At 41.1% G+C, this 12633-nt stretch overlaps 1 protein-coding gene across 1 annotated transcript in view; it reads left to right on the top strand.

Moving 5' to 3' along the window:
* The window catches only part of ksr2 (kinase suppressor of ras 2), a gene marked incomplete at both ends in the record, with an annotated part of 118305 nt that overhangs the window by 23916 nt on the left and 81756 nt on the right, over nucleotides 1–12633 (top strand). The window lies entirely within an intron of this gene.

Here is a 12633-nt window from a genome sequence, read left to right as displayed (position 1 = left end):
CAGGATTTGACATGAATTTTGACCTGATGGTCAAGATTTAGATTTATCCCCTGAGCAAGCAGTCAGGCTCTATTAGCTCAATGGTCAAATTCAGCAAACCGGAGTCAAATTGATGACATTCAGCAAACCGGGTTCAAATCCGGGGTAGAAGAGAAAGGTTACATAGGCCAGCTCTAAACAAAGCCTATTACTGAAATATACCAAGAAATGACTGATAATGACTGGTACCAGTAATCATTATAAATAATGTAGGCTAACATTTGTGGAAATGTTTTGCCCAAAATGCACAAAGTAGGAATCACCAGGTTGAAAGTGATTAAAAGAGCACAACATGGGGGGAAAAATATGGAATTGTGACATTTCTGTTATTTTTATACAGATGAATGGAAACCATTCTAGTGATTATGAAAACATGTCTGCAATTAGTTAAGATAATTGCAATCAGGTGATTATGTACTAGCCTAATTGTGACAGGCTTGGGGTGCCTACATATTGTTGGCTCTTTCCAAACTGCATGAGGAGGGAGTGACAGGAATGCATGTTTGAACAGTGGTTCAGTCAGTCAGTCAGTCAGTCAGTCAGAGTGAGAGACACACGTTTTCGTGTCAGGGACGTATTTGACCGTGGACCCCCATCTGAAAATATGTTGTGCCAGGGCCCCCTTACAAAATTTGTGTTCTTAAAATGTTTCAGAAATATTCCAAAAGTCCCCCCCCCCAACCCCAACATTTTTTTTTTCTAAATGTCAGATATACAAGCTCAAGTTGGATATTATCTGCTTGAAAAAAAGTGTATTTGTTTCGTTTAATTTTGTGAGCTTAAAAAAAGTTCATTTGTTTCGTTCCATTAATCGGCACTAGGGGGAGACACAGACTGCATTTTGCTTTCAGACTTTCAACGATTGTAATGCTGCAACCTAACCTAGTGGGGGCAGTAAGCCTTTACCTAACTCATGTTGCTATTAGGTTTGGTAACAACATCCTTTTGTAAACAGGTTTGATAACCACTTTGATGACAGCATGTCTTTTGTCCTCTGTTTCACATGAAAAGGCTCCCTGGAATACGTGAGGAAATGAGCTCGATGACTTGTTTGTCTTTGTAATGCACCAAACAAGCTATTACTGTTGGTAGGCCTAAAGGTTTAACTATTATCAAAGCACTCTTACAGAGATTATCCTTTGTGGTATGTTTCCTGCAGTGATGGAAAAAGTACAAAGTACAGACAAAGTACATTTACATGTGTAGGCTATTTGTATTTTTGGATACTTATGACTTTCACTCCACTACATTTGACAAATTGTACATTTGACTCCACTATTTCCAGGAAGGGAAAAAGTACATTAAACCCTTTACTTCAATATAGTGAAAATGTTAAATTAAAGAGTTGATGGTTTAACTATTTATCAAAGCCCTCTTACAGAGAGTTTTCTTTGTGGTACATAAAGGTAATGAGTAATGACGTCAAGCTTCTTAGCTCCTCTTGAAAAAGCATGTCCATCTGTCCCCATGTCCAGACTGTCAGTCTGTCTTGCTTAACTTGCCCTGGCTTCCTGTGTGCTTGTCCATCTCTCTGTCTCACTGATTTGATTGGGAATGGAGGTGGATGATATCCAGATAGATAGACAGGCAGACAGGCAGACAGACAGACAGGCAGTCAGACAGACAGACAGGCAGACAGGCAAGCAGGCAGGCAGGAGGGCGGGCGGGCAGACAGGCATCCCCAGGCGGTGCCCGTCAGGCTGTCTCAGCCGCCCATGCCCATGGGTCCAGCTGGGCCTGCCTGAAAGGCATGCTGGGAATGGCCATCGCCAACGCTGAGAGAGAGAGAGCCACAGTACTGATGTATCAGGCCCTCTGAAGACCAATGATGTGAGAGGAATGGCTCCGTTTCATTCTCTCTTAGGGCTGGGCAATTAACCGAAAGATGTATCTAAACCGATACTTAAAACCAGTAACAACCTTCGAATAACCGAGAAGTCGCATCGTGGCATCTGCCGCGCTACGAGCTTGTAGATCTGCTATTTTTGAAAAATCGTGAAAATTGGTGCAAATCTTTGAATTAATATATTCTCAAAGCGAACATTTGTAACTCAAATCTTTGCTTCTGGGGGTCCCTGGAACAAAAAACATTTGAGATGGGGGTCCGTGGCCAAATACATATCATTTTGGGGGTCCTTGACATGAAAAAGTTTGAGAACCACTGATGTAGCAACATTTTGTAGAATCGGTACGAAATTTGTACGGATTTAGAATTCATCTTGCAAACGAGTTCCGGGGAAACCAGTTGTTTTCAGCGAACGACATCATCATGTGACAAATTAGGCTTCACTGTCGATGCTTCCTTTTGTCTCTTTCCTTCAGGCCACCTTTTATCTCTCTCTCTCTCTCTCTCTCTCTCTCTATCTCTCTCTCTCTATCTCTGTCCCACTCTCTCCATTTCTTTTTGTCTCTTCCGAGGCAGGCTCTGGCTGGCGGAGCCCCTAATGGGCTCTCTGAGAGCCACTTGCCAGCCCGGAGTGAACAGGGGGGCAGGGAACCATTCTTCACATTCTGACTCACTCAGAGGGAGCTTGTATTGTAGAGGGTGAAAGATGCACCGCAACCTTGTCGCACGCGCTTGTGCGTGTGCGTGTATAGTTGTAACACTATACTACTTGTGAGAACCGTATGTCCCCATGCACAAGTATAGTAGATAATTTCTAGACATTGTGAGGACAATTTTCCAACATTCTTTTTTAAAAAATTGTTTTAGAATTAGGCTTACAGGTTGGGGTTAGGATTGGACATTTAGAGGTTAGGTTTAGGGGTTAGGGTTGGGGTTCAACCTAATTTATACTTAGTTTGAGCATTGGGTTCTGCACCAAAAATAGCATATATATAAGCTCATAAGATCAGCTTCAGAATCAGGGTTAAAAATGTCAAATGTCACAAATTCCTAAAATCACTGTCTTAAAATATTGCTGTCCTCACAAGTATAGTTATACAAACGTGTGTGTGTGTGTGTGTGTGTGTGTGTGTGTGTGTGTGTGTGTGTGTGTGTGTGTGTGTGGGGGGGGGGGTGTTCAGCACTCTCAGGGGAGCCTGTGCCTTTGCACTTGCATGCAGTCATGTCTGAAATCCTATTAACCAGGCAACACGTTCACGTTGAATCAACACTGCCAAATCCTGAGTGTCCATTTGACTCCCTTACGGGACAGTTTTTACCCTCTCAGAGTTCAATTAACACTCAGGATTTCGCAGCGGGTAAAGAACGTGTCCTTTCAAAATGAAAAATTAATGCGCGTATGACTCACCAGGAAGGACTTGAGAAGTGTCACAGTAAAATCTTCGGTGTTGTTGTAACTCTGAGGATGTACCAAATGTAACCAAATGGACCCGTTAGGGTCAGGGGTCATCACTGTGTACGTACACGGACAAATGTGTCCGTGGCAAGTAGGCTACTTCTCCATGTCTGTGACAAGGATTAACCACTTGAAGCCCAGCATTCCTCTTTTGGGGTAAACGTGAGCCGAAAATAGCCGATCCGAGATTTGGTGTAGACAGAAACAAGCGGTCCAAGTACAGTTGTAACTCAGGTCCATTTGACTAAGAATAGAGGGTTTTGATCATTTAGTCACAAAAGAAAAACTATGAATAACTATTTTCCTTATTTTGTTGGAAAATGAAAGCACTGACTGTACTGATGAGACCCAATGGGCTCAGCAGCCATATTGGAAAGAAATTGGGCCTCTTCCTTACTGCTTTCACAGGTCTTACCATTTATACTAATTAAGGCTCCATTTAGTGTAGCACAGTGGTTCTCAAATGTTTTAATTTCAAGGACCCCCATAACTCTGAGAGTGTACAAATGGACCCTTACGGGTCCATTTGGTTCCATTTTTACACTCTTTTTACACCATTTTTACACCCTTAAGCGGCCATTGAACCCCCTTAAGGAACCATGAGGGTACCTGGACCACACTTTGAGACCCACTGGTGTAGCAGAGTGTTTCCAGTGAGCCAACATGCACAATATTAGCACTCTGTTTGACCAGAATGGAACAGAGCCTTCATTAGTCTAATTGGCAAGACTAATTGGCTGTGAAGGAAGTAAGGAAAAGGCCCAATTTATTTTCAATATGGCTGCTGTGCATAGAGCATAAAGGTATAAAAAGAACAAAGGCATAGAGCCTATAAATCCCAAACACAGAATGATGACGCCAGTATACAGTGGCTGATGTGCCAGGCTCCAGGCTTTCTTCACAATAGGCGTCCTGCAGTTAATGCAGAAATACTATCATTATAAAATGTGTTGCTCATTGGCATACACTATGGCACATTAGGAGTCCTTGGTATACATTTAGGGTTAGTTAGAGCTACGTGTTTCTGGTAATATTATTGACTGCTCATTTTGTGTGTCCAAAAATAAAGTTGAAGATGAAAAAGTCCATTATAAAGTCTGCATGGTGATGACCCCTGGTTAGTTAGTTAAAGGCTAGTTAGTAAGGCTCAGGATTTCACTGGGTACACATTAGGGCTGATGACTTCAAATAAATATCACAATTATTTCAAACTTGCCTCAATTACAATGAATAAACGATTATTCAAAAAATATAGTGAAAATAACAGATCTACAAGCACGCGTTGTGCTTGTAGATCGACTATTTTCACAATTTTTGTATGCCACTATTGTACAACAAAGTATAATACAGGGTTAAGTGGTTAATCAGACTAATAGATTAAGTCGATCATGAAAAATCTATTGTCAATTTGTTGACATATGAAAAACATACACATTATATATATATATATATATATATATATATATATATATATATATATATATATATATATATATATATTAATAATACAAAAACTTGCTTCTTGGTTATTCGGTTAAAAAAAAACTTGCTTCTTGATTATTCGGTTATAAGTCGGTCATTGGTTCTAAATATCGGTTTCAATATATGTTGGGCCCAGCCCTAGTATACATGGTGCATTGATGCCAGAATTCCAAACATTGCCTAAGTGGAGTGGTTCAGGCAGTGAACGTATAGCGGAGGAAGGGAGAGCTAATATAGTCTTCTTCACGTTGTCTCTTGGTGTTGTGGTCCATGAGTTGCAGCGAGATGAGTCATACATTTTGGAGGCAGCCTTTTTGTGCTGCAATAATACACACACTATGCAGCGTGTGTCCTTCTTCAGGACACGCACGCACGCACGCACGCACGCACGCACGCACGCACGCACGCACGCACGCACGCACGCACGCACGCACGCACGCACACACACACACACACACACACACACACACACACACACACACACACACACACACATACACAGTGGTGGAAAAGGTACTCAAATGTTTTACTTAATTAAAAGTATCAATACTGCAATGTAGAAGTACTCTGTTACAAGTAAAAGTCTGGAATTCAAAATTTGCTTCAGTAAAAGTACAAAAGTAATGGTATCAAAATGTACTTAAAGTACCAAAAGTAAAAGTACTAAAATATTTGAAAATAGCAGATCTACAAGCTCACGACGCGTCGCGATGCGACACGTTGTGAGCTTGTAGATCGGCTATTTTCAAATAGCCTAGGTATAAAATAGGACTAAAGTGGTTAATGTATGTTCTATAATATCATAATTTCTATCTGAAAATTAACTAGTAGCTAAAGTTTTCAAATAATTGTAATGGAGTAAAAGTACAATATTTTCCTCTGAGATGTAGTGGAGTAGAAGTAAAAGTACTGAAAATTGGAAATACTCCAGTAAAGTAAAGGTACCTCAAAATTGTACTTAAGTACAGTACTTGAAAGAAGTAAATACACACACACACACACACACACACACACACACACACACACACACACACACACACACACACACACACACACACACACACACACACACACACACACACACACACACACACACACACACCATACACCACGCATGGAGGATTTCACAAATTCAAGTTCCGGTTTTGATGTAGCTAATATTGTTGATCCGTGCTTTAGTGTTTAGCCACAGCACAACAGGTCTCCTTCTCAGGGTACGCCTCGGTGCCTCTCTCCCCCCGCTATACTCTTTGATAGTTGAAAAGGCCCGTCCTACACTCTGCCCGCGAGACACCATCACTCACACTCTGGCTAATTGGCTTCAAAGTGCCATCTGCATGGAAGAGAGACATGGGAAAATGGGAGAGAAAGGGACTGTGGGAGGAGAGGGAGAAAGCAAAGGAAATAACTGGAGGGAGGGGGGGGGGGATTTGGAGAAAAAGGAGAGACAAAAAGGAGCAGAGAAGAGTAAGAAAGAAAGCAGATCGGAGGACCGGGCTGGGAAATATATCGATATTATATTGATATGGTGATATTAGAGTATCCTCTGGTTGATTGGATATCGTAATATGGCAAAAGTGTTGTCTTTTCCTGGTTTTAATCACTTAAGCGCTATTTTTCTACTTTTCGAAAAAGCTCTCAACACATGGCATAGTGTCTCGTTGTGGCGTTGTAGGTGGACTATTATATTCAACGTGTGTTTTTGTATCATCACAAAACTTGTTCTAATCAATATTGAGGTATTTGCTATTTGGTCAAAAATATTGTGATATTTGATTTGGTCATTGCAGCGCAAGGATGAGGCTAGTGTAGGCCGAGAACAGAGGAGAGGGGAAAGACAAAACATTTGCAAATACCAAGACCCACTTTTTGGAAGAGCCCTGGGCGGTTCCTGACTTCTTTATTGGCAGGTTATTATTACATGGCTTTTTTGAATAGTGGATTCCGATTGGTCTATTATGCCTCGATAGCTGACCGCTGTTCTCAATCACAGACCACTGTTTACATAACATTGCTATGGAAACGGTAGTATCTAAGCTTATTGACAGGGTCTGATAGAATGTGGCACAAGTAATGCGCAGTCATCTTTCTGTTGTCTACAGATGATGTGTCATACATTGAAATATGAAAATAGCTGTAGATATTATTTCAGCGGTCCCCAACCTTTTCTGGATTCAGGGCCCACTTTAAAACCTTGAAAGCGTTCACCCATCTGACCAATTTTCAGAGTATTCATTAATCATTTGTGTTATATAAAAACGAATTAAATTAAAATGAAAGAAAAAGAAAAGCCTTTTCCTTGATGCGTGCAATTTCATGTTTGCCTACTCGCGGCACGTCCTGTTAGACCCTGTCACACGCTATTAAACTAACTCTTAGATTGGGGTTTTGCGTCACGTTAATGATTTTGTTCACAAATAACCGCGTAATAAGCGGGATGATGTACTGTACAGCGAGCGGGCCATTATTATTATTATCCCTTATTAAACAAATTAGTCGAAACTCAACTTTGAGTCCTATTGCTTACGCTGCAAGAGCATGACAACCCCTTCATTGAAAGGGTCCTGATTAACCCATTCAATACGGAAAAATCATTTTAGATGTCTTTGTCTATTAAAAAATAGCAGATATACAAGCTCATTGCGCGGCACCGACTGCCACGCCATGAGCTTGTAGACCTGCTTTTTTTTCCCCGTGAAACTGTGTGCAAATCTTTTGAATATATATTTTTTAAAGCGGACATTTGTAAAATATTTTGTTCCAGGGACCCCCAGAAGCAAATATTTGAGTTAAAAAGGTTGTTTCAAAAAACATATATATTCAAAGATTTGCACAAAATGTTCAAGATTGTTCTAAAAATAGCAGATCTACAAGCTCATAGCGCGCTATGAGCTTGTAGATCTGATATTTTTAAATAGCCAAAGTATAAAATAATGGTTACAGCTCAAATCTCAAATGACACAGATGCGTTCCCGTATTGAATGGATTAAACAGGGACTCTATTCTGAGCGCCTCCAACGTGCCCTTTATCCAAATCCTGTTTACAGAGGCAGGGAAACGGGATGGCCAGCGTCCACAGCAGTGGCATTTCGTTGCCATTTAGCACACAACGGTAACGTGTCAAGTGGTAATTAACCACCTTTCTTTAAGCTTCACCTCATGCTAAGATTCCTGCCGTTGATGATGCATCATGGTCATTAGGGAGGAGAGACTTCAGTCATAAATCCTACAGATTTGCCGGGTTGAAGTGGGAGAGCGTGGATGTGGAGCTTCTGTATGGCAGTGCTTCTCAAACTTTTTCACGTCGAGGAGGACCCCCAAATTGATATGTATTTGGCCCGCGGACCCCCATCTGAAAATATTTGTTGCCAGGGACCCCAAGAAGAGAAGATTTGTGTTAAAAAAAAAGCAAAATTATTCAAACATTTCTAAACGTTTTCATGACTCTTCAAAAATAACAAACGTACAGTACAAGCTTTTATATCTGCTATTTTTCAATAGTAGTAATAAAGTATGAAATAATAGTGGTTACAATTATTGTGACGCTATTTACTAATTTAGCTGGGGACCCCCTTGGTACCCCCCCCCCCCCCCCCCCCCCCCCAAGGACCCCACTTTGAGAACCGATGCTGTATGGGGCCCTATCTTGCACCCGGCGCAAATCTCTGCAAAGTACACAACTATACATATCAGCAGCAGCAATGGCATGAACTGTAGTCAAGTTCAGTTTTAATCTAAATCTAAAAGAAAAAACGAAGAAAGAAATTCAAACTTATTTTATTAAAGCTCATTGCAAGCCAACCCTCAAGGCTACTCTGTTGAACTTGCTTCAACAGAGTAGACTTTTATGGTCCATTATGATTGCGGTTCAATATCTAATAAGTTGGGACAGTTTTCCTAAAAAGCTTCGACCTTCTGGACAATCTCAAAAGATATGCGTAAATCTCATCCTAGTTCAATTACATAAAGTACAAAACAGAGGCATGGCTTCTTCATAAGACTGAAATACAGTGACTAGATGTCCAAGTCAAGGTTATTATAGTTTTAAAAACGTTTTGACCTTTTGTTTTCAATTCCAGCTTACTCATTTAAAAAATAATAATTAAAGGCTCAGTTTTAGAATCCGAATCAAACTCTATTGTCACATCACATTACAAGTAACAAAGTGCGTAAAAAAGTGGCAATGTGCATAATAATTTAAGAGTCATGAAATGCATGTAAAGGACAGTCCATTAAAAACAGTTCAGTTTCAGCCTGTGCAGTGGCCACAGGCTTAGCTCTAATTCAGCAGTCTAATTGCTGCTATATAAAAACTGTTCAGGAGTCTGGTGGTATTGCTCCCGGTGCTCCTGTATCGTTTGCCTGGCCGTGGGTGCCGCAGCGGTTTGAACAGACCATGGTAAATGTGAATAGGTGCGTGCTCTCTGTCCGGCCTTCTAATGTCCACGATCAGCTCCTTGGTCTTATCGACGTTGAGAGCAAGGTTGTTCTCCTGGCACCGCAGTGTCCATGTTCCAACCTCGGCTCTGTAGGCCGTCTCGTCGTCGTCTTCGATCGGGCCCATCACAGTCGTGTCATCCACGTACTTAATGACGTTGGAGCCGTGCGTGGCCGCACAGTCATATGGTGTACAGGGGAATAGAAGAGAGGACTCAGCACGCAGCCCTGAGGGACTCCTGTGTTGAGGGTCAAGGGGTCCGACGCGATGTTGCCCATTCTCACCACCTGACGGTGGCTCCGACAGGTGTATATTCAAAGATTTGAATATCCAGTGTTGCCAGATCTGCTTATTATAATTTCCCCGCAAGATTTTATTTGAAAATAGCCTCCCTACCACAAAACAGGAGAAAAGGACATGAACCAAAAAGGCTTTCCATCCCTACCATTTTCTGGACTGTCGGTCTTAAAAAAAAAACTAAACATGTACACTGAACAAGTCTTCTCAGAATTGGTCATGCTGGGAGCCAGGCAGGAGACAGAGAGTGTTGACTGGTGTCAGCTGCACTTACTGTATATCCTGGAAACTGTCATCTCCAGGCCAATCAACACCCAGGTCACCTCCTGCTCAATCACACATGACCACCAATCATCACACAACACCTGGAACCAAACAAACACACGCACGCACGCACGCACACACGCACACACAAACTCAGTCACAATCAGAGGGAGAGACAGTACAACACAGAGCCCATCCACATACAAATATAAAAATTCGACCTCAAGGTCGTATGTTCATGTATCAGTAGTGCAGCAGTTCCCAACCTTTTCTGCACGAGGGCCCACTTGAACATGTTTAAGCGCTCACGGCCCACCCATCTGATAAACGTTTTTTTTTTACATTATTAAAATTTTTGTTACTGTTATGGTTAAAATCTTGCCCACTTGCACTGCCCTCACGGCCCACAAGTGGGTCTCGGCCCACAGGTTGGGAATCGCTGTTTTAGTGGAATATTAACCCATTAACTCATTGGCCGCCATTATCGCATTAACGCGATCTAATAAATAGCGCGCTTGGCCGCCAGGATCGCGTTAATGCGATCTATGGTCTTTATTGATCTTTATGCTCTGATCACGCTATTCTGTTATGAATCAGGCTAAGTTTCATGTTCCACTTACTTCAACCACCACTGCATCCGGTTCCATGACTTGGGTTCCGTTTTCGGTTTTACATTTTTCCCCCCAGTCATTTTCGACCATAATAGGGAAACAAACAGGTTTTCACACGCTATGAAAAACGATCGGAGACCTCCCCTCCTATAATCTATGGTCTGGGTGACGAACAGTCATCCCCGTTGTGTATCACAAAGTAATTTTCGCCGATAACAGAATCTGAGACATTTCACTTCCGGTTCATGTGTTTCACTGTGTGAGTGGGTCTGGGAGGGGGCGAGTGTGATCGAGAGGCGATCAAGCTTGGTATGTGCTGCTCTCTAGTGGTGGAACGATCAAAACGATTCAAGTGTCAAGGTAGACTTTCTAGATGTGAATTAAATAACAAAATAACGAAACAAAAAAACACGAAAATCGCTGGCAAGGGCTGCTATGAACGAGGTTTTAACTCTGGCAGTCAATGAGTTAAAACCCGGGATCTGTGTAATCTGTGTAACCACTTAAACCATTATTCTATACTTTGGCTATTCAGAAATAGCAGATATACAAGCTCATAGCGCGGCACCGAGTGCTGCGCTTTGAGCTTGTAGATCTGCTGTTTTTTTTTTAAATCGTGAAACTTTGTGCAAATCTTTGAATATATATATTTTTAAAGCGAACATTTGTAACTCAAATCTTTGCTTCTGGGGGTCCCTGGAACTAAATGCTCGGCGGCCAAATACATATAATTTTGAGTGGTCCTTGACATGAAAAAGTTTGAGCACCACTGATATCATGGCAACGTAGGTTTTTCAGAAACCAGTTAGGATTTAGAAGACATTTGTGGATGTGTTCCTGGATTGAATGGTTTAATCCATTAAGACCGGGAACGCATCTATGTCATTTTTTTATTTCTTTGGGCTATTCAAAAATAGCAGATTTACAAGCTCATAGCGCGGCACTATGAACTTGTAGATCTGCTATTTTTGAAAAATTTTGGAATTCTTTGCAAATCTTTGAATATATATATTTTTAAAGCGAGCATTTGTAACTCAAATCTTTGCATGGGAGATTCTACAGATGTCTTCTAAATCCTAACAGTTTAAAAAAAAAACGTATGTTCCTATAATCAGTGGTTCTCAAACTTCCCCCAAAATGATATGTATTTGTCCGCGGACCTCCAACTCAAAATATATTGTTCCAGGGACCCCCAGAAGGAAAGATTTTAGTTAAAAATGTTCGCTTAAAAAATATATATATTTAATGATTTGCAAAAATGTTCACGATAAAAAAAAAATAGCAGATCTACAAGCTCATAGCGCGGCACTCGGTGCCGTGCTATGAGCTTGTAGATCTGCTATTTTTGAATAGCCAAAGTATAAAAATAATGGTTTTAGTGGTTATACAGATTCGTTCCCGGTTTGAATGGTTTAAGCATCCCTATTCTAGACCAAAGCTGCTCAGGACTCGGGTGATGGACAACTCTCGAGCGCTGGCCGATGAGACTGGAGGACCATGTGTGAGGCTGCAGGCCCAAATTTAGCATTTCTGAGTGGCTGCTTGCCGGTTCAGTCTCCAGTAATAAAGGAGGCTTCACCATGTGTTCACCATGGCTGGGGAGGAGGAGTACTCGAGGCGACTCCGTCTCTTATGCATCTTGATATCGTACTGAAGGGGTGCTAGGAGGGTCAACATTCTAAGACTAAGACTTTGTTCAGATCGCAGACAAATTGAGGGGGGGGGGGGTCCATGCCTCTGCTTTTAATATACCCCCCATCTGGTCATTGATTTTTTATAGATATTTATATATGTTTTATCCCTGCTTCTGGTCTGACTGAATATGCATTTCCTTTGGGGGAAATGTAGACTTTCTGATGTGTTTTGATATTTATGTTTGATAATATCACAAAAAGAACTACATATACTGTACGTAATGTGTATGGAAAGATTCCAAACCTGTTTTTCTCTTTTCAATAAATACTGTCTTAACTCATTCAGTGCCACTGGCCAAAATTCATTGCAAAAAAAAAACATTCAGTGCCACAGCCAAAATTCATTGTAAAAAAAAAGTGCTTAGGAGCCGAGATACAGCCTTTTTCAGTAAGAAGTTAAACAAGAAGTGAATGGAGCAGAACATTTTCAAATCATCATATCTTGGGTTCTGAACATAAAAAAAATAAATAATGTTTTTTTGTTTTTTTTGGGACGCATTTTACGT

The sequence above is a fragment of the Gymnoscopelus braueri genome (assembly GCF_963280865.1).
Source record: "Gymnoscopelus braueri genome assembly, chromosome: 7".
In the NCBI taxonomy this organism is placed as follows: domain Eukaryota; kingdom Metazoa; phylum Chordata; class Actinopteri; order Myctophiformes; family Myctophidae; genus Gymnoscopelus; species Gymnoscopelus braueri.
Note: the sequence above shows the minus strand (reverse complement) of the source record. Positions and strands in the feature narration are given on the sequence as shown.